Raw genomic sequence first — 24,251 nt, forward strand, 5'->3', positions numbered from 1 at the left:
GTACTCATTTGCTCCAATATTTCTCATTTATTCCATAAAAAATCTCTGTAAAGTTTCAGCTTGGTCGGAGTTGTGCAAAATATGTGGCCTGACGTAGCTTTTCCAAGTCGAGATTTCCAGCTGCCGGAATTCTCCCTCTTTGTGTGTACCATGCATATTATGAGAGAAAAGGCATTAGAATTACTCCAAAAAGCATTATTATTCATAAAAACATCATAAATAACAGTAGGAAAACATGATGCAAAATGGACGTATCAATGGTCAAGTGGGTTCCCAAGACTACTCCAAGTTCTACTTCATCAAGTTCAACTACAACTCCAAGGATTCCCATCAAGTTGATGCGGATCCCAATAAGAAGAACTAGAGTGTTCTTGAGGGTGACACCGCCATGATATTTCACTCATACTCATTTTGGCAAGGACTTGTGTAACCAACTTCAACATCTTGCACTAGTTCATGAAGTCACAAACCCTCTTGTTCGTAAGACAAGGGACAAGGTAACCTAATGCTTTCATGGACATCATCATATGTGCAATTCACTCTATGTCTATGGATATCCTTGTATGTTCCTTGTGGGACTAACCCATGTAGGTATTGAAAGTGCAAAACTCCAAAGGATTGCTGCAACTCTTGATGGCCTACATCAACATTGAGCATCCACATCTTCACTATCTACATGAAGTCATCATCGACAAAACCCAAGGTTTGTTCATCCCTTTTTGGGGTGATATCACATCTCGGGGGAGCTTTTCTCTAAAAACTGAGCTAAAGAAACTCTAATGGTGTGAGCATATTAATGCTTTATGTAAAAGTGGTAACCCCACTTGTGCTTAAATGATGAGTATGACCTATTATCAAATGTTATCATTTGACTCCTAAGTCAATATACTCTTATATAGATGACCTAGGCATCGCCAATTTCTTGATAGATGCTAGGTTTGGTTGTGCATGTTTGACACATATTTCATTTGCCATTTCATTGTGTGAGCATGTTGCTTTGCAAGTTTTATTCATTCGAGGACATCCATTCATTGTTTTGATTGTCTTGATTTTTCTGGCCACGTGGATGTACAAGAATGCCTAAGCACCTTCTCTAGCTCTCTATGCTTTCTTGTCTCAAATTCTATTTATGTTATATCACAAAAATTGAAAAAGTCTGTTTCGGACCCTTGGGGTGAGGAGCACTCGGAGCCACTGATCTGAAAGGGGTGAACTCCAAAACCTTCAAAGTTGTTTTCGGTGTGACCAATCCACTCCTACTCAGACTCACCGAAACAATTCGATTGATCTAGGTTTTTGATCTTGGTGTGTAACCGATTAGACCAACTCGGTGTCACCGATTTGACCAACTCGGTGTCACCGATTTGTTGTAACTACACGCAGTTACACATCTCGGTGGCACCAATTTGTTCCATTCGGTGCCACCGACAGCAGCTGGGTATATATATATATATATATATATATATATATATATATATATACATATATATATATACATATATATATATATATACATATATATATACATATATATATATATATATATCCCGTGGGCCCATACGGTTGAAAATTCTCAAACGTCATGTCTCCCGCACCCCTCTACTGCCATTGCCCTCATCTCTGAACTTCGCCGTTGCTCCATGATGTCTACTACACAACCTTCTTCTTGTAGACGTTGTTGGGCCTCCAAGTGCAGAGGTTTGTAGGACAATAGCAAATTTCCTTCAAGTGGATGACCTAAGGTTTATCAATCCGTGGGAGGCATAGGATGAAGATGGTCTCTCTCAAGCAACCCTGCAACCAAATAACAAAGAGTCTCTTGTGTCCCCAACACACCCAATACAATGGTAAATTGTATTGGTGCACTAGTTCGGCGAAGAGATGGTGATACAAGTGCAATATGGATAGTAGATATCAGTATTTGTAATCTGGAAATATAAAAACAGCAAGGTAACTAATGATAAAAGTGAGCACAAACGGTATTGCAATGGTAGGAAACAAGGCCTAAGGTTCATACTTTCACTAGTGCAAGTTCTCTCAACAATAATAACATAATTGGATCATATAAGTATCCCTCAACATGCAACAAAGAGTCACTCCAAAGCCACTAATAACGGAGAACAAACGAAGAGATTATGGTAGGGTACGAAACCACCTCAAAGTTATCCTTTCTGTTCTATCTATTCAAGAGTTCATAGTAAAATAACATGGAGCTATTCTTTCCAATCAATCTATCATAGAGTTCATACTACAATAACACCTTAAGACACAAATCAACCAAAACCCTAATGTCACCTAGATACTCCATTGTCACCTCAAGTATCCGTGGGCATGATTATACGATATGCATCACACAATCTCAGATTCATCTATTCAACCAACACAAAGTACTTCAAAGAGTGCCCCAAAGTTTCTACCGGAGAGTCAAGACGAAAACGTGTGCCAACCCCTATGCATAGGTTCATGGGCGGAACCCGCAAGTTGATCACCAAAACATACATCAAGTGGATCATGTGATATCCCCCTGGTAGCCCCTCGGTGTCCATCTTCTACTATATGAAGGGTTTTGTCCTCGAAAAAATCGTGGGCAAGCTTACGGGACGAAACTCCGCCGCCACGAGGCAGAACCTTGGTGGAACCAATCTAGAGCTCCGACAGAGCTGTTCTGCCGAGGATACTTCCCTCCGGGAGGGGGAAATCATCACCAACGATCCTCCCACCGGGAGAGGGTCAATCTCCATCAACATCTTCACCAGCACCATCTCCTCTCAAACCCTAGTTCATCTCTTGTATCCAATCTTGTATCCAAAACCACAAATTGGTACCTATGGGTTGCTAGTAGTGTTGATTACTCCTTGTAGTTGATACTTATTGGTTTATTTGGTGGAAGATCATATGTTCAGATCCTTAATGCATATTATTACACCTCTGATTATGAACATGAATATGCTTTGTGAGTAGTTACGTTTGTTCCTGAGGACATGGGTGAAGTCTTGCTATTAGTAGTCATGTGAATTTGGTATTCGTTCGATATTTTGATGAGATGTATGTTGTCTTTCCTCTAGTGGTGTTATGTGAATGTCAACTACATGACACTTCACCATTATTTGGGCCTAGAGGAAGGCATTGGGAAGTAATAAGTAGATGATGGGTTGCTAGAGTGACAGAAGCTTAAACCCTAGTTTATGCGTTGCTTCGTTAGGGGCTGATTTGGATCCATATGTTTAATGTTGTGGTTAGGTTTACCTTAATACTTTTGTTGTGGTTGCGGATGCTTGCAGTAGAGGTTAATCATAAGTGGGATGCTTGTCCAAGTAAGGGCAGTACCCAAGCACCGGTCCACCCACATATCAAATTATCAAAGTACCGAACGTGAATCACATGAACGTGATGAAACTAGCTTGACGAGAATTCCCATGTGTCCTCGGGAGAGCTTTTCTCATTATAAGAAATTGTCTAGGCTTATCCTTTGATACAAAAAGGATTGGGCCACCTTGCTGCACCTTATTTACTTTTATTGTTTGTTACTCGTTACAATTTATCTTATCACAAAACTATCTATTACTTACAATTTCAGTGCTTGCAGAGAAAACCTTACTGAAAACTGCTTATCATTTCCTTCTGCTCCTCGTTGGGTTCAACACACTTACTTATTGAAAGTACTACGATAGATCCTCTACACTTGTGGGTCATCAAGACTCTTTTCTGGCGCCGTTGCCGGGGAGTGTAGCGCTTTTGGTGAGTGGAACTTGGTAAGGAAACATTTATATAGTGTGCTGAAATTTTTCTGTTACTTGTTACTATGGAAACTAATCCTTTGAGGGGCTTGTTTGGGGCATCTTCGCCCCGACCAGTAGATCAAAGAGTTTCTCCTCAACCTACTGAACCTACTGAAAATGTTCACTTTGAAATTCCTTTGGGTATGATAGAGAAACTGCCAGCTAATCCATTTGTAGGAGGTGGAACATTGCATCCCGATTTACACCTTATCTTTGTGGATGAAGTTTGTGGATTATTTAAGCTTGCAAGTATTCCCGATGATGTTGTCAAAAGGAAGGTCTTCCCTTTATATTTGAAGGGAGATGCATTGACATGGTGTAGGCTATGTGACGATACGCGATCTTGGAATTATAAGCGACTGAAGTTGGAATTTCACCAGAAGTTCTATCCTATGCATCTTGTTCATCGTGATCGTAATTACATATATAATTTCTGGCCTCGCGAAGGAGAAAGCATCGCTCAAGCTTGGGGAGGCTTAAGTCAATGTTATATTCATGCCCCAATCATGAGCTCTCCAGAGAAATGATTATTCAAAAAATTTATGCTCGGCTTTCTCTCAATGATCGCACCATGCTCGATACTTCCTATGCTGGTTCTTATATGCTGAAGACTATTGAATTCAAATGGTACTTATTGGAAAGAATTAAACTCAACTCTAAAGATTGGGGTTCCGACGATGGTAAGGAGTCAGGTATGACACCTAAGTTTGATTGTATTAAATCTTTTATGGATACCGATGTTTTTCGTGGATTTAGCGCTAAATATGGACTTGACTCTGAGATAGTAGCTTCTTTCTGTGAATCTTTTGCTACCCACGTTGATCTCCCTAAGGAGAAGTGGTTTAAATATAACCCTCCCATTGAAGTAAAAGTAGTTGCACCTATTAAAGTTGAAGAAAAGACTATTACTTATAGTGATCCTATTGTTCCTACACTACTAGGAAAAAGCCTAGCAGCAGCACGGGTTTTAGGCCTCGCTACAGCTAACGTGTAGCAGTAGCGCCTGCCATCCCACGCTACTGCTATACATGGATAGCTGCAGCACGCTTCTGTGGACAGCGCTACTGATATTATGTGCATCACTTTTTGAAGGCCAGCGCTACTGGTAAGGCGGCGCTACTGCTAACTTTTGCCCATCGCTACTACTAGTTTTATTAGCTTTTTCCCTGCATATTTGTTTTGTATTTGAATAGGCTTTATACAAATTTGTTTTGTATTTGAATAGGCTTTATACAAATGTAATCATAGCATATACATACAACTAGTCTCGTCAAATCATGTCATCATCATAATCATCATCCAACACAAAGTGGTCTCTCGTCATCATCTCGAAATAGCGATACAAGTCTCGATTACTTGCAAATACATTGTCATCCATCTAAACAATGATATAGGCGAGAAGAGCTATCACTTTGAGTGAGAGCGGAACTATGCAATACATGAGTTCATATCCCTCTCTCGCATTAGCGTGAACCTAAACTAACTACTGCCTGTTGCTCGAAAACCAGAAACAGGTACACCTGGGCCTGACACTCCAGCCACTCGTCGTATATATACTCCTGGAGTAGCACTTCTTCGCCATTGATGATCTATGCACCTGCATCGTCACATGAGTCGATGATATGCAACATATATAGTTGAGCAACAGTAAGAGACAGACTTGGCAAAAATAGAAACAACATATCATAAGCATAAATAACAAAGTTCATCCTACCCAAAATGCCCTAACTTGAGTGATCTTCGCTATCGAGGATGAGGACGGTTTAATTACATCACAAATAAAGTTTCACCGTGCATAACTCAAAGTTTTGTCATACAGAAAGTATGGACTAAACGGACACATTGTCATATATCGACAATCACTCCACCATGTCGTGCCATCCATCCATGTCAGGGAGATAGTCCCCGAGCTTAGTGAAAGGCTTCATGTCGAGACGCTGAGAGGCTATCCATGTTCGGACGTCTTCCCGCGACATTTGTCCTTCTTCGTAGAACATCCCTGTTTTTTCGATGACCTCCTTCATGATGATTTGAGCAAGTTCGCGCTGGATGTGATAGAACTCAGCTCGAAGTCGATGATCCTCGATATCTCCTACGTTCTTTGCCCATTGCAGAATATGGGCATTGCAGGATCTAGGTGACATGCGAAGGTTCTGGTGATCCCGTCTGTACTCCAGCATGTGGTGTAGGACATAGAATCCATCATTAAGAGAATCACTCGGTTGCTGGATGCAGCAGAAGTTGGTCTTATGGCTGAAGGCGACCCTGCCGCCCCTTTTCTTCTTGTCCCTAACCTCTCCACCCAATGATTGGTAGTAAAACATAGCACTGTCGAGAACATCCTTGATGTGGGTGTAATCATTTTTGTGAATGTTCTTCGACGAGTCCAAGTAAAGAGCGTGGGAGTATCGGGGGTAGAGGATGATGAGGACAGCGTGCCCGCCGCTGCGCAAAATAAATACACCTCAAATTAATTAGCCTCCACCGTGCAAATGAATGATTTAAATCGAAGGAAGGATATCCGCGCGGATGACTTACACGGGATGATAAGGCACGAGAATCGCCTCCTTGTCCTTATTGGCGATCATGAAACTGATGATGTATTCCCTAGCGTATTCATAGTGCTTTGTGCAGACTCCCAAGAAGGCCTCGTGCATGTAGTACGGGTCAGCGACACAGATATAAGATATCTGCTCAAGCCCAATGAAGTAGTTCATGTGCAAGGCATAAAGGCGGACAAACGTAAAATCCAGCTTCTTCACGTGAAACATGTCGAATATGTAATCGAATCGAAGGAAGAACTTATCCGCGGGGAAGCAGTCGACGTACGACAATTGTCGCGGAACTTTAACCACGTAGAGTGGGTATCCTGGATCTTTCGAGGCGATGAGGCCTTTCTCTATCCACAGCACATCATCATGAAGTCTCCTTAGATCGCCGTATCTGGTCCCTAGCGCTCTTGCAGGTAGGATTGGTTGACCGCGGATATGCAATTTATCTGCATCGGGGATATCTATACGGTCCTGAAGCCAAGGATGCTGAGGCGGCTGGATCATAGAATCAGCTTTTTTGCCTTTCCTCGCTCTCTTCCTAGACTTCTTTACTACCGGAAGGTCGTCCATAATACGTTGAGACGGCAATTCAGGCACCAACTCATGATGCTCAAACCCTGAGGAGGCGCCAGTATAGACATATTGTTCAGCGCCATCGTCATCCTCATCCTCATCCATGGCGATGTCATCAGCGACTAATGGAGCCTCCTCCTTACCTCGTCCGCTATCACCCAACCCGACACCCGACGCTAATTGGGTAGGTGGGGTGTTGATGTTCATACCTTGCTGAGGCTGCGTGCTCGTGGGTGTGCTCCCGGCCGCCTCTAGACGAAGAAGACTCTTTGGCCACAACAAGACCCACCCATTGCAACAATCACCAAGCCGCCGCAGGGTCTCGTCGTCATCCCCCACTAGTAACAGAGGAGGCAAATTCTCGTGGCCCAGTTTGACACTGGCCACGGAAACCTTGAAGGCGTTCGGAGGAATCGGCCGGTTGTGGAACAATGGTTCCTTCGGCTCCATTATCGTCGCCTTCCCCACGTCCACCTTCTGGTCGCCGATGGTGTACAATATGGTGCACGGGGTTTTGTCGGCCTGCAAAGAAAAGTTTGTGACGTGAGATATCCGGAAGGCAATGAAAACGGGAGATTATACATTTATATTGAAGGGGGCCGGTGTGACAGATACCGTGAGGGCGTCGAGCTCAGCCAAAGATGAAGCACCCCCGAGCACGTTCGATGCGGGAGCTAGTGCGGGAGCCGGTGCTGGTGCAACGCTAGTCGAGCTGCTCCCCAAGAAGTCAGCAAGGGGAAAGTCCTCTGTATTTTTTTCTGGATTTTGCCTTGACCAAGTGAAAATGGCTGGAACCAAGGAAGTAGACAAATCTGCAACCACCTGTTTTGCGGCAGCTACTGCTGTTGCGACTGTCTGAGATGATTTCTTCTCAACCGCAATCTCACCCTTCTTGTCGATGTTTTCTTTAGTTAACATCCGTCTTTCCTTTCTCTCCTCCGTGGTCTCACGGTAGTACTTCTTCCACGTGGCGCCGTCTCCGACACCGTGCACGCGTCCATAGGACAGTCGAGTATCCACCGGTTGTTGTTTCAATATGTTCAACGTCCGGTTGAATGGAGTGTCCCACTTGGGCCTCGCCAATGCCTCAGACGGCGAGTCGCTTTCGGCCGCAATCCTGTGCTTCTCTCTCTGCAAAAGGCACAAGGATCGTTTATAAATATGACTAACGTGTGCAGTCGAATTGATCAGAAACTAAAATTACCAGCAGTCTCATGAACTCTGTAATGACCGGTTTTGTCTCGTAAACCTTCTTCACTGGGTCCCAACGGTGCCGAGCCCTGAGGACATCACGCTCCTGCGGGACGGTGAACTCTGCCAAGGGGTCTGGGATGCCCCGACTCGCGGCTTTCGCATCCTCCTTGGCCCATTTGGACCTCTTTCCGCTGTAACCACGACTTCCGAGGTGGTGGCTCCCAATGTTCCTCTCTTGAAGCCCCTTCATGTACTTAGACTTTTTTTTGGCAGCTTCGGCCTTGCAAGCCTCCTTGAATATTTGAAACTGATCTTTCGTGATTGTCGGATTATCCTTTACAATCTTGGAGTAGGGTTCCTTCTTGTCGATGATCTTTGCTTTCACTCAATTTTTCCAGGCGGCCAACGCGTTGCTAAACTTGGTCATGGCGTGTTTGTTTTTCTTCTTCATTGTCGGGTCCTCATCTGGATCTTCATAATCCTTCTCATTCCAGCCCGGGAACAAGAATGTCTGGTAAAACTTCTTTAGGAGGGAGCTCCTCATATTATCTATCTTCTGTAGTTTCTCATCGTTGATGGTGGTGGTTGTCCGTACGATGCAACCTATTTGATTGTCGTAGCACGCGCGCGCTTCGTCGGGCTCCTTTGGCTCAAAATTGCCGTCGTCCACCTCCGTGACCACTAGTCTAGTAGTCCTGAGTTTGTTAGGAAGCCGTTGCCTCTTTGCTTTTGGTTCTACACCGGCTCCGCTCCCCGAGGTAGCGCCGGTCTCAGTCTCAGCGCCGGTCTCGATGCCGGTCTGAGTCTCAACACCGGTCTCAGTCTCAGCACCGGTCTGCGTGTGGGTCTCAATCCCCGACGCCACCGGTGGGCCCAGCAACAACATCGGTTGATCGTCGGCAAGGCTAAAAAATTCGTCTGCCGCCCGGTAGGCATCGTCGCAATCACCAGAACCCTGTCCTTCATCGTTGCTAGCCATGTTTCCTATGATTAAATCTAGTCCATTAATTCTAGACCTAATAAAATGAATAATGACATAAAAAGGCCTATTGTTTTGGCAGGAACGTTAACTGTTTCCTGGTGCGGCAAATCCCGGGCACTCGATATGTCCTAGTTTGTAGCACAAGTCATGCCGAAATTCACGGAAAATTTCGGCATGACCTTTGCTAAAAAGTGGACAAATCGAGAACCTGAAATTTGCCGGAACAGAAATGCATCAACATTCCGGCAAAACATAGGCCACTCAGCATCATTCCCTGGAAACAACAAAGCCACTTGGGCACAATCGAACCACTTCAATGAAAAGATATAACATAACCACTTCAATGAAAAGATATAATCGCCAATAAAAGTCTAGGAAGGGATCATCTTTAAAATAAAATTTGCCTAAATTCTTTTCTTTCAAAAATAGTGGTCTTTTCAAAAATCAAAAACCTTTGCAAAATGACCTCACTAAACACTTCTCTGCCTAGGACAGAACCCAAATTATGTTGATCTAGCTATTCCTCTCTCTCACACAAACACACATTATTATCTCTAACCCTTCTCTGCCTAGGATAGAACACAATTAAATTGCAAAGGAACTCCATTTCTCTAACCCTTCTGACCTAATGCTCTAAAATAAAAAATTTCCTCTAACCTAGCCAACCTACTTAACCTAGCTTGTTAATCCAACGAACCTAATTAACCTACCTATTTAACCTAGTTAGTTAATCTAGTTTACCTAGATAATTAACCTAATTAAACTAGTTAACGCAGCTAGTTCTCTGTCAAAGCCCTAAATAAAATTTTGCACTAATTAACCTAGATAATTAACCTAATTAAACTAGTTAACCTGACTAGTTCTCTGTCAAAGCCCTAACTAAAATTTTGCACTAACCTAGATAATTAACCTAATTAAACTAGTTAACCTAACTACTTCTCTGTCAAAGCCCTAACTAAATTTTTGCCCTAACCTAGATAATTAACCTAATTAAACTAGCTAACCTATGCATGAGAGAGAGAGAGGAGGGGTGGGGCTTATAGAGGATGGCTCTGGTGGTGGCGAGGGAGGCAGGGGCGTCTCCGGTGACGGCGAGGGAGGCAGATGTGGCGAGGGAGGATCCGGTGGCGTCGACGGCGGCTCCGGTGGCGTTGATGAGGCCGCGCGGCTCCGTGGCGTTGGGGGCGGCTCCGGTGGCGTCGACGGCGCACGGCTTTGGTGCCGTTGACGTCGGCAGGAGACGGCGGCGAAGTGGGGCGATGGCAAATCGGGGAGACGGCGGCGGGGTGGGTCGAGGGATTTGGGGGAGAAGTGGTGGCCGGGGGGAAACGGTTTTTTCATTAAGTCAAACTTAGCGGTAGTGCGTTTCGTAAAACGCGCTATAGCTACGATAGCTATAGCGGTTTTTACAAAACGCATTGCTGCTATAGCTATGTAATTTTCTTCCATTTTTTAATTTCCTTTTCTGTTTCTATAGCGGGGGTTAGGACACGCGCTGCAGCTACATTAGCTATAGCGCCTCTTACTAACACACGCTACTGCTATGCCTTCCTCTGTTTTTTCGCTTTTTCATTTATTTTGCTTTACATTTTATTTTTTCCTTTCTCTTTTTCTATTTCTTTCATTTTCATTTACTTTTCTATTTGTTTTTCATCTTATTTTATTTCCATTAGTAGTAGCGCTATTCGTAGGAAACGCGCTACTACTTATGCCCTAGCGGTAGCGCGCTTCTTCCAAGCCCGCTACTGCTATGTGTAGCCTATCATTCTAGCGATGGGAATATTAGTATTAGCGCTTTTGCCACTACACGCGCTACTGCTAAGATTGTATCTGTAGCGCGGTTTTTTCTCAATCGCTACTGCTATCTAGCACTAGTGCTCTTTTTTGACCCGCGTTGTTGCTAAATTTCTGTGTATAGGGTTTTCCCTAGTAGTGCTACTACTTATGTTGAGAAACCACCTTTTCCTGTTGGGATAAAGGATCATGCTAAAACTTTGACTGTTATTCGTAAGAGTAATAGTAGAACTTATACACCTCCTGAGCAAATCAAAGTTGAACCTAGTATTGCTATGGTTAAAGATCTCTTGGATGATAATTTAGATGGGCATGTCATTTACTTTTGTGGTGAAACTGCTAATATTGCAAAACCAGATGCTAAGATACATAGACCCATTGTAGGCATGCCTGTTATTTCTGTTAAAATAGGAGATCATTATTATCACGGCTTATGTGATATGGGTGCTAGCGCTAGTGCAATACCCTATGATTTATATAAAGAAATTATGCATGACATTGCACCTGCTGAGTTAGAAGATATTGATGTTACTATCAAGCTTGCTAATAGAGATACTATTTCACCAATTGGGATTGTTAGAGATGTTGAAGTCTTGTGTGGGAAGGTTAAATACCCTGCTGATTTTCTTGTTCTTACTTACCCTCAAGATGACTTTTATCCCATTATATTTGGTAGACCCTTCTTGAACACTGTTAAAGCTAAGATTGATTGCGAAAAGGATGTTGTTACGATTGGCTTGGATGATATGACTCATGAGTTTAATTTTGCTAAATTTCGTAGAAAACCCCGTGATAAAGAATTACCTAGTAAAGATGAAATAATTGGTCTCGCTTCTATTGCCGTGCCTCCTACTAATCCGTTAGAACAATATTTACTAGACCATGAAAATGATATGTTTATGAAAGAAAGAAGGGAAATAGATGAGGCATTCCTTAAAAAGGAACCTATCCTGAAACATAACTTACCTGTTGAAATTTTAGGGGATCCTCCTCCACCCAAGGGTGATCCTGTGTTTGAGTTAAAACCATTACCTGAGAATCTTAAATATGCTTATCTTGATGAAAAGAAGATATATCATGTTATTATTAGTGCTAACCTTTCAGAGTAGGAAGAGGAAAGATTATTGAAAACTCTGAAGAAGCACCGTGCTGCTATTGGATATACTCTGGATGATCTTAAGGGCATTAGTCCTACTCTATGCCAACACAAAATTAAAGTGGAAAAATATGCCAAACCAGTTAGAGATCCTCAACGAAGATTAAATCCTAAGATGAAAGAAGTCGTAAGAAATGAGATATTGAAGCTCCTCGAGGCAGGTATAATTTATCATGTTGCTGATAGTGAATGGGTAAGCCCTGTCCATTGTGTTCCTAAAAAGGGAGGTATTACTGTTGTTCCTAATGATAAAGATGAATTGATTCCGCAAAGAATTATTACAGGTTATAGGATGGTAATTGATTTCCATAAATTAAATAAAGCTACTAAGAAAGATCATTACCCTTTGCCTTTTATTGATCAAATGCTAGAAAGACTATCCAAACATACACATTTCTGCTTTCTAGATGGTTATTCTGGTTTCTCTCAAATACCTGTATCAGCTGAAGATCAATCAAAAACTACTTTTACTTGCCCTTTCGGTACTTTTGCTTATAGACGTATGCCTTTTGGTTTATGTAATGCACCTGCTACCTTTCAAAGATGTATGATGGCTATATTCTCTGACTTTTGTGAAAAGATTTGTGAAGTATTCATGGATGATTTCTCCATTTATGGATCTTCCTTTGATGATTGCTTGAGCAATCAAGATCGAGTTTTGCAGAGATGCGAAGACACTAGTCTCGTCTTGAATTGGGAAAAGTGCCACTTTATGGTTAACGAAGGCATTGTCTTGGGGCACAAGATCTCCGAGAGATGTATTGAAGTTGATAAAGCTAAAGTTGATGCTATTGAAAAGATGCCATGTCCCAAGGACATAAAAGGTATAAGAAGTTTCCTTGGTCATGCCGGTTTTTATAGGAGGTTCATTAAGGACTTTTCTAAAATATCTAGGCCTCTGACTAATTTATCGCAAAAAGATATTCCTTTTGTCTTTGATGATGATTGTGTAGAAGCATTTGAAATACTTAAGAAAGCTTTGATCACTGCACCTATTGTTCATCCACCTGATTGGAATTTACCTTTTGAAATTATGTGTGATGCTAGTGATTATGCTATAGGTGTTGTTCTATGGCAAAGAGTTGATAAGAAATTGAATGTTATCTAGTATGCTAGTAAGACTCTTGATTCTGCCCAGAGAAATTATGCTACTACTGAAAAAGAATTCTTAGAAGTTGTGTTTGCATGTGATAAGTTTAGACCTTATATTGTTGATTCCAAAGTTACTATTCACACTGATCATGTTGCTATTAAATATCTTATGGAAAAGAAAGATGCTAAGCCTAGACTCATTAGATGGGTTCTCTTGCTCCAAGAATTTGACCTGCATATTATTGATAGAAAGGGAGCTGAGAACCCCGTCGCAGATAACTTGTCTAGGTTAGAGAATGTTCTTGATGACCCACTACCTATTGATGATAGCTTTCCTTATGAACAATTAGTGATCGTTAATGCTTCTTGTACTGCTCCTTGGTATGTTGATTATGCTAATTACATTGTTGCTAAATTTATACCACCTAGTTTCACATACCAACAAAAGAAAAAGTTCTTTTATGATTTAAGACATTACTTTTGGGATGACCCGCACCTTTATAAAGGAGTAGATGGTGTTATTAGACGTTGTGTACCTGAGCATGAAGAGGAACAGATCCTACGCAAGTGTCACTCTGAATCAAGAGGCATTAAACATCAAACACATTGGTTCGGCTGAAGACTTTGGTTCTCCTGAAGACTTTGAAAGTGAAGAAATTGGATATGTTCCTGTTCATGTTCATGTTCATGCTCAGTTACACAATGTCTAATAATACAATCTACTCCTTCTTTATAAAGATGTGGGTCATCCAAAAAGTAATGTCTTAAATCATAGAAGAATTTTTTTTCTTTTGTTGGTATGTAAAGCTCGGTGGTATGTATTTAGCAATAATATAATTTGCATAGTCAGCATACCAAGGTGTACTATTAGAAACATTTATTGCATCTAACTGTTCATCAAGAAAGCTATCATTAATAGGTTGTGGGTCATCAAGAATATTTTCAAGCCTAGACAAGTTGTCAGCTACGGGGTTCTCTACTCCTTTCCTATCAGTGATATGCAAATCAAATTCTTGTAGCAGAAGAACCCACCTAATGAGTCTAGGTTTAGCATCTTTATTTTCCATAAGATATTTTATAGCAGCATGATCGGTGTGAACAATCACTTTAGAATCAACAATGTAGGATCTGAATTTATCATAAGCAAACACCACTACTAAGAATTCTTTTTCAGTAGTAGCATAATTTCGTTGAGCATTGTCCAGATTTTTACTAACATAATGGATAACATTCAATTTCTTATCAACTATTTGTCCTAGAACAGCACCAACAACATAATCACTAGCATCACACATAATCTCAAAAGGCAAGTTCCAATTAGGTGGTTGAATAACAGGTGCAGTAATTAAGGCGTTCTTTAGTGTTTCGAAGGCTTCCAAACAATCATCATCAAACACAAAAGGAATATCCTTTTGCAAAAGATTAGTAAGAGGCCTAGAAATTTTAGAAAAGTCTTTGATAAACCTCCTATAGAAACCAGCATGACAAAGGAAACTACGAATACCTTTGATATCTTTAGGACATGGCATTTTCTCAATTGCATCAACCTTGGCTTTTTCCACCTCAATGCCTCTTTCAGAAATTTTACGGCCCAAAATAATACCTTCGTTAACCATAAAGTGGCACTTCTCCCAATTCAAGACAAGATATTTTTTGTTCACATCTCTGCAAAACTCGATCAACATTGCTTAAACAATCATAAAAAGACTTCCCATAAACAGAAAAGTCATCCATGAAAACTTCAACAATATTTTCACAAAAATAAGAGAATATAGCAGTCATACATCTTTTAAAGGTAGTAGGTGCATTATATAAACCAAAAGGCATATGTCTATAAGCATAAGTTCCAAAAGGATAAGTAAAAGTGGTCTTTTCTTGATCAGGTTGTGAAACAGGTATTTGTGAAAAAACAAAATATCCATCAAGGAAGCAAAAAAGTGTGTGCTTAGATAATCTTTCTAACATTTGATCAATAAAAGATAGAGGGTAATGATCTTTTCTAGTTGCTTTGTTTAATTTTATATAATCAATTACCATCCTATAGCCTGTGACAATTCTTTGTGGAATAAGCTCATTCTTATCATTAGGAACAACAGTAATACCTCCCTTCTTATGGACACAATGAAAAAGACTTACCCATCTGCTATCAGCTATAGGATAGATTATACATGCTTCTAGAAGTTTCAATATTTCCATTCTTACCACTTCTTTCATCTTCGGATTTAATCGACGTTGGTGATCAACAATGGGTTTAGCATTAGGTTCCATATTTATCTTGTGCTGACATAGAGTGGGACTTATGCCCTTAAGATCATCAAGAGTATATCCAATAGCAGCTCGGTGAATCCTTAGAATTTTCAATAATCTTTCTTCTTCATGTTCTGAAAGTTTAGCACTAAAAATAACAGGATATATCTTTTTCTCATCAAGATAAGCATATTTCAAAGTGTCTAGCAATTGTTTTAATTCAAACACAGGATCACTTTTAGGTGGAGGAGGTCCACCTAAAGTTTCAATAGGCAAATTATGTTTAAGCAGAGGTTGTTGTTCAAAAAATATTCTATCTATTTCATTTCTTTCACACATATGTGAATCATTTTCATGGTCTAGCAAATATTGTTCTAAAGTATCAGTAGGAGGTACAACAATAGAATCAAGACCAATAATTTCATTCTTACTAGGCAAATCTTTCTTACGAGGTTGTCTACTAAACTTGGAAAAATTAAATTCATGAGATTCATCACCAAAGCTAACACCTACAGTTTGTTTCTTACAATCTATTCTGGAATTGACAGTGTTCAAGAAAGGTCTACCAAAGATAATGGGACAAAATTCATTCTGTGGGGAACCAAGAACAAGAAAATCAGTAGGGTATTTTATTTTCCCACACAAGACTTCAACATCTCTAAGAATCCCAATTGGTGATATAGTATCTCTATTGGCTAGTTTAATAGTAACATCTGTGTCTTCCATTTCAGTAGGTGCTATTTCATTCTTAATTTCTTCATATAAAGAAAAAGGAATAGCACTCACACTAGCACCTATATCACATAAACCATGATATCAGTGATCTCCTATCTTGACTGAGACAACAGGCAAGCCAACAACTGGTCTATGTTTACCTTTTTTTATCAGGTTTGGCAATTCTAGAAGCTTCATCATAGAAGTAAATAACACGCCCATCGATATTATCGACCAAGAGATCTTTAACCAGAGCAACACTAGGTTCAACTCTGATTTGTTCAACTGGTTTGGGTCTTCTAATGTAACTTTTGTTAACCACAGTTGAAATTTTAGCATGTTCATTTATCCTAACAGGGAAAGGTGGTTTTTCAATATAAGCAGTGGGAACAACTAGATAAAAATTGTAAATGATAGTTTCTTCTTTAGCTTTTACCGGTTCTTTAACTTCTTCTTTAATAGGTGGGTGATATTTAAACCACTTCTCCTTAGGGAGATCAACATGAGTAGCAAAGGATTCACAAAAGGAAGCTACTATCTCAGAGTCAAGTCCATATTTAGTGCTAAACTTTTGAAAAGCATCGATATTCATAAAAGAGTTAACACAATCAAACTTAGGTTCCATACCTAATTCTTTACCTTCATCGAGTTCCCAATCTTTAGAGTTGTGTTTAATTCTTTCTAAAAGGTCCCACCGGAATCCAATGGTCTTCTTCATAAAGGACCAGTGCAAGAAGTATCGAGCATGGATTGATCATTATCAGAAAGCCGAGCATAAAAATTCTAAATAATAATTTCTCTTGAGAGTTCATGATTGGGGCATGAATATAACACTGACTTAAGCCTCCCCCGAGCGATACTTTCTCCTTCATGAGGCCAAAAATTATATATATAAATCCGATCACGATGAACTCAAAGGATAAATTTTTGATGGAGTTCCAATTTCAACTGATTCCAATTCTAAGATCTATAGAATATCATTGCATAGCCTATACCATGCCAATGCTTTTCCCTTCAAAGATAAAGGGATAAACTTCTTCTTAGCTTCATCTCCAGGCAAACCTACAAGCTTAAACAATCCACAAATTTCATCCACATATATCAAGTGCATATCACTACGTTCGATCCATCTCCTGCATAAGGATTAGCTAGCAGTTGTTCTACCATAACCGAAGGAATTTCATATTCAATATTTTCAATAGGTGTAGTAGGTTGAGGGGAAACTAATTGTGGTGTGAAGATACCCTGAACAAACCCCTCAATGCATTATTTTCCATAGTAACAAGTGACAATAAATTTCAGCACGTAGTAATAATGTTTCCTTACCAAATTCCACTTACCAAAAGCGCTTCACTCCCGGCAACGGCGCCATAAAATGGCCTTGATGACCCACAAGTATATGGGGTCAATTGTATCCTTTTAGATAAGTAAGAGTGTCGAACCCAACGAGGAGCAGAAGGAAATGACAAGTGGTTTTCAGCAAGGTAATGTCTGCAGGTGCTAAAATTGTAAGTAGCAGAGTAGTTTGATAGCAAGATAATTTGTAACGAGCAAGTAATTATAGTAGTAACAAAAGTGTAGCAAGGTATCCCAACCCTTTTGAGGCAAAGGACAGACCAAAACAGTCTGTTATCATAAGCAAAGTGTTCTTGAGGGTACAAGGGAATTTCATCTAGTCACTTTCATCATGTTGGCTTAATTCGTGTTTGCTACTTTGATAATTTGATATGTGGGTGGACCGGTGCTTAGGTGATGTTCTTACTTGAACAAACATCCTACAAATGATTAACCCCCTCGCAAGCATCCGCAACTACAAGAAAAGTATTAAGAATAAATTCTAACCATAGCATTAAACTTTTGGATCCAATCGGTCCCTTACGGAATAGTGCACAAACTAGGGTTTAAGCTTCTGTCACTCTCTCGACCCATCATCTAATAACTACTTCACAATGGATTCCCTTAGGCCCAAACATGGTGAAGTGTCATGTAGTCGACGTTCACATGACACCACTAAGGGAATCACAACATACATATCATCAAAATATCGAACACATATCAAGTTCACATGATTACTAGCAACATGATTTCTCCCGTGACCTCAAGTACCAAAGTAACTACTCACAAATGATAATCATGCTCAAGATCAGAGGGGTATTAAATAGTATAATGGATCTGAACATATAATATTCCACCAAATAAACCATATAGTAATCAACTACAAGATGTAATCAACACTACTAGTCACCCACAAGCACCAATCTATAGTTTCGGCACAAAGATTGAACACAAGAGATGAACTAGGGTTTGAGAGGAGTTGGTGCTGTTGAATATGTCGATGAAGATAGCCCTCCCCAAGATGGGAGAGTTGTTGGTGATGATGATGACAATGATTTCCCCCTCCGGGAGGGAAGTTCCCCCAGCAGAATCGCTCCACCGGAGGGCAAAAGTGCTCCTGCCCAGGTTCTGCCTCGAGACGGTGGTGCTTTGTCCCGAAAGTCCTCCGCTTATTTTATTTTTCTAGGTCAAAATGACTTATATACCACAAGAGGGGCACCAGAGGTGGGCCTGGGTGAGCACAACCCACCAGGGCGTGCCCGGGCTCCCTGGCGCGCCCAGGTGGGTTGTGCCCACTTGGTGGGCCCCTTCTGGTACTTATTTGCTCCAATATTCCTCAAATATTCCATAAAAAATCATCGTGAAGTTTCATCTCATTTGGAGTTGTGCAGAATAGGTAGCCTGACGTACCATTTTCAGGTCCAGATTTCCAGCTGCCAGAATCCTCCCCCTTTGTGTATACCTTGCATATTATGAGAGAAAAGGCATTAGAATTACTCAAAAAAGCATTATTATACAATAAAACAACATAAATAAAGTAGGTAAACATGATGCAAAATGGACGTATCACTTCCCCAGTGAGGAGAGCCATCAGAATGTGCCTAAACTTCCACCTTCCATTTTCTGAGAGAGCACCACCTACTCATGTCTTGAGATCAAGAAATTCCAATCCTACCATTCGAATCTTGATTTCTAGCCTTCCCCAAGTTGCTCTCCACTCAAATCCTTCTTCCACCATTGCCAAATCTGTGAGAGAGAACTGAGTGTTGGGGAGACTATCATTTGAAGCACAAGAGCAAGGAGTTCATCATCAACACACCGTCTATTACCTTTTGGAGAGTGGTGTCTCCTAGATTGGTTAGGTGTCGCTTGGGAGGCGCCGACATGATGTGGAGTTGAACCAAGAAGTTTGTACAGGCAAGGAGATCGCCTACTTCCTGAAGATCTATCCAAGTGAGGCAAGTACTTCGTGGACGATGACCATGGTCGGATGGACAAGGTTGCTTCTTCGCGGATCCTTTGTGGGTGGAGACCTCCGTGGACTCACGCAGCCGTTACCATTCGTGGGTTGAAGTCTCATCAACGTGGGCGTAAAATAGCACCACCTATCGGAACCACGCCAAAAACCTTCGTGTCCCACTTGTGTTTGCCTTCTCCAAATCCTTCCCTTTACTTGCATGTCCAATGTTCTACATTTCGCTGTTATACTCTTAGAATTGCATGTGTAGGATGTTACTTGACTTGTCATAATTGCTAAAATCTGCCTACAATTAAAACTGAGAAAATATAGATTTTTATTTATTCAAGTAGTCTAATCAACCCCCCCCCCCGGCGCGCGCCTCTAGACATACTTTCTATCCTACAAAGATTCATCAACATTGCTACATCCTGAGACATAACTACATACACACCTCCCCATATACTGAATCACATACTACAATTGACGATAAGCCCGCATAGACAGATCTTCAACCATCCACCAAGGCCGGTCCAGCTACCCCCATGAATGTCTAGACCAGCCCCTCATAATCTCCGTCTTGCCTACCAGCTTATGCCTACTAGTCCATTTGGCTACCACCGCGGGGCCCTTGTATAACTAGAGGATACCCCGTGTGTTGTTGAAATTTTGGGTTCATACCAACCAATTAAAACTACATATGACTTATTATATTTAATTATGTACAGTTGTAACAATATTTATTAAATGTAAATAGAATACTTGAATGGAAAATATTTTTCGTGTGTGATTGAATTTTGTGGTGGATCTTTTCTCATACATGATTGCCTGTTGAGGTGGGTCTTATCCCACTCGTAATTGTATAGTTAGGTCACATGCTTGCATGTTGAAATAAATAACTTAGTGAGGATGACTCTCTTAGGTATATAGGATATGCACGAATTACGTGTATTTGACTCAAACACATATCCTCTGCTAATTACAAGTCTAATTTTAGCATAACTCGTACACATAATATTTGACACATATTTTAACACTTCACCTTCGTGAATATGACGTCGCCATCTTAAATTCTGCATGCATGAACCTCTATTACCGGACTTAAACCATTAAACATGAGCTCCATGACTACTCCCTTGACTTTGCATAGCACCGCATGAAATTGTAGTCCTTTTTTTCATGATAGTCAAATCTCCTGCGAATCTATCTATACCTCTATACCTATACCTACCTACCTACCTATACTAATCACAGACTCCCTAGAAATTACCATGTTAATTAGAATTTATGGGCCGTTAATCTGGTGGGGCCGAGTTATAACGGTTTAGATTAACCTACCTAATTCTCGCGCAGAAAAAAAATCAGTTTGGTTAACAAATAAAAATAATCTATCTTCACGTTGAACTTTCTTCCAACCAAATAAGTGCGGTCCCAAGTTAAACTGTTCATGGCCGAGTTATAACGGTTTAGATTAACCCACCAAATTCTGGCGCAGAAAAAGAATCAGTTTGGTTAACAAATAAAAATAATCTATCTTCACGTTGAACTTTCTTCCAACCAAATAAGTGCGGTCCCAAGTTAAACTGTTCGTAAAGAAACAAGACTCTTCATTTATCAAAACAATAGCAGAAATTGCTTGGAGCCCTCGGTAAAAAAATGTGTTAGCGAAATAGATGGATACCCCGTCTCAAACTCTGAATCTATCTACAAGTTACATCGTTCCTTTCTCTCACCATTGAAAATTCTTTCATCCAGCAATCTTCCTCCATGGAATCCCCATTGCCATCCTCTCTCCCGGTAGAAAACAAGCCCACTGATCTCTTACAAAGTGAAGTAAACAAGTTGGGGGCATGGAGACCCAGGTGCTCTCAAACTCAAACTGAATCCAGAAGGTTGGTCCATGGATCCAGTGTGCTCAAAGAACTTATCACATCAAAATTATCTTCCTAATTAATCTAAATCTGATTCGTCTCTCATAATAATTTGTTTCCAATTTGTCTTCTTGCTGGTGTATTTTGAATTGACTGTATCTTTTCTATTGGATGTGGAATCGACTTTTTAATCCAGATCTAGGCCTTCGTTTCCTCACTGCTGGTGCGTGCAATTTGGTTCAGCAGTCATAATTCTTCTCTCCTCCAGCACGCGAGTAAGTACTGGCTTGATTTCTCCTGAGTAAATCAACATTGCAGAGAGTTGTATTCTATTTTATTTCCACTCTCATACCCAGTCTTGCAACGCGTGACTCGCCGAGTGCTTTCCGGCCAATGTACGCAGGTGACGGGTAGGTATTGACTTTTCTAAGCCGATCGACGTTACAGAGAAAAGAAGTATTCAGCGAGGCACACGTTCTACCTAAGCAAGCAGGTGGATCGATTCTTCCGTGACCAAAACATGTACGTGGCAAACTAGGTGCTGCCGGCTAGCTTAATTGAGCCGGATTAGCATAACCTGGAACATGCACACATGCAACATCACACAGCCACGTGCCTGTTAAATTTTTTCACCCAATCGGATGATTCTCATATGATCTATTTCCTCCATGTCAAACAAAACTAAGATGACTATTAGCAATATTTTCTGTAAAGAGCCTGACAACCTTGCACGGAAGCTCTACCATTGGCTCACGCCGAACGTGATGAGCCAGCCACTGCATGAAGTCACCACAGACATGTATCATCAAGCCTATACATGCACGTCAAGCACTCATACAATCAGTTACTCCCTCCGTTTCAAAATAGATGACTCAACTTTATGCTATTTTTAGGATAAAGTTGAGTCATCTATTTTGCAACGGAGGAAGTAGAATGCATGCACGAACCCGTGTAAATTAATCTCAACAACCATGACCGGATGCACCAGTGGATCTCACATCTATAGATATGTTCTTTCCTTCTGGAACACTTGGTCACATGTCATAAGTTTTCTACGCTTATCTAATTTTTTAGAAAGAAAGCTACGATTTTCGAACAGGGGTGAACCTATTGGACATATATATCTCGAATTATTTTGAGGTTCTATAACAATGTATTTTTTTCAAGCACGAAACTCTTGACAACTATTCTTTTTCAAACAGGCGTTGGCGAGGTCACGTTGTAGTCACAGGTACTATTTAATGATATGAAGAATGAATTATTGAGGACATAATGAAGTACAAGTTTGACAATGTTGTATTCTAACCAATGTTTAGTTCTTTCAGGTTGGTTGTTCTGCTTTTGATAAATAACCTCTTGGGAAGTTAAATAAGTTGATTGTTGTCCTACTTACTAATTATATGATCTATGGTGTAGCTAGAGTTGAATGTAGTGTTCGCATGGATTTTTATTTTTCAAGTTACATGTTTATTACATCAACACATATCATGCACACATATACATTGCTAAATATTTCACATGTATCCTGAGGAAATATTTTGGTTATTTTTCATTATTGGCTTTACAAAGTTCAATAGTATAAATTCGCTTGCCGAAATCTGAGCTTTGGACCATTTCTTCAATAATATTATCAAGTTTGGAAAATGTATTTCTTATTCTTGCAGGGATTAAACTTGCTTTCAGCCTTAGATTATCATTGGATTTTAGGTGACAAGGTTTAATATTAACTATTTTGTTTTTTTAAAAAACATTTTGAGAATTGGAGCCGTAAATGTTTAGTCAATTAGGCCAAGGGCAGTATCCTCTGTTCCATATCACTTGCATGTGTGCCGCACCTACCTTTTCTTTCTATTTTTTGTTGCTCTTGAGTGTATGACCTTTGAACAACTCCTGTCATGACTCGAATGGGTATGGTCATAATGTCAGCTCATTAATTTTAATGGTATGTAGAGATATGTATACACCCTTTTGTATATTAGTTCTTTGTAACAATTTACCGTGTTGGGGATTCTCAAAGCATAATCTCATGGGTGATCTCTGTGTGATAAGGGTATGGAGTGACGAAGCTTCGTTGTGTTGTGTATGTCAACTTACTCCTGTGTAATTTATGCATGGCATTAAATGTAATCATAATTTCGTATTAATCATACTTATTGTATTAACAATCTATTCTATTTTATAATGTTACTCATCCATATAATATTCCAAAAAAAATTATGCTTTTCTTTCTCATCATCCTTTTAGTCAATTAGTAAAATGTGTATGTAATTAATTTCGACCAACATCTCAGTGGCTTAACATTTTTTTTGCAATGACTTTCGTTATTATCGCAAATGATAACAAGCAAAACAGAATTACATTTCATATGCAGATATATGTTTGTGGTTCATGTCAATATCTATAATATTAGAGCATTCATATTTATAACTGTGCCCGTGCGAATACACGGGTTGACGACTAGTATTAAGTAATCGTGCACTCTTGTTTTGTGTTCCCAATCTCCAGGAGTAACCATCCATCACCATCACACACTGGCCATAAAATTGCCATCCCCAACAAGCCTATGTATCGTCACCCTAGTAGGTTCTTCACTAGTGAACAAATTGCATATTGCATAGCGCATGTATGAATTTTTGAACTCGCCATCATCGCTAGACCACCTACCTGAATTTGAAGAATTGTTTTGTTGCTATTTAGTCATCCCAAGTCAAGTTTACATGCCCCCACAACGATAGCACTCGTCTCCGTCTGCATTTGTCATCCACGCTTTTCCATGTGCACCCAACACCACAGAGTATACGACATATATACTCTTCAAATTTTTGACATTATGACTTTTTGCCACTTTCCCCAAATTCTTCATGGTCAACTCTTGTCGATCTCTAGATTCGTCCACCTTGATAGACACAGTCGTCAACTTGAACCTAATACTCAACAACACTGCTTGAGCGTCATCTCTACACTTTGTCTGGCCTCAAGTCTGCCCACTAGATGCTTGATGAGTC

The sequence above is a fragment of the Triticum dicoccoides genome, chromosome 7B, assembly GCF_002162155.2.
Source record: "Triticum dicoccoides isolate Atlit2015 ecotype Zavitan chromosome 7B, WEW_v2.0, whole genome shotgun sequence".
Classification (NCBI taxonomy): domain Eukaryota; kingdom Viridiplantae; phylum Streptophyta; class Magnoliopsida; order Poales; family Poaceae; genus Triticum; species Triticum dicoccoides.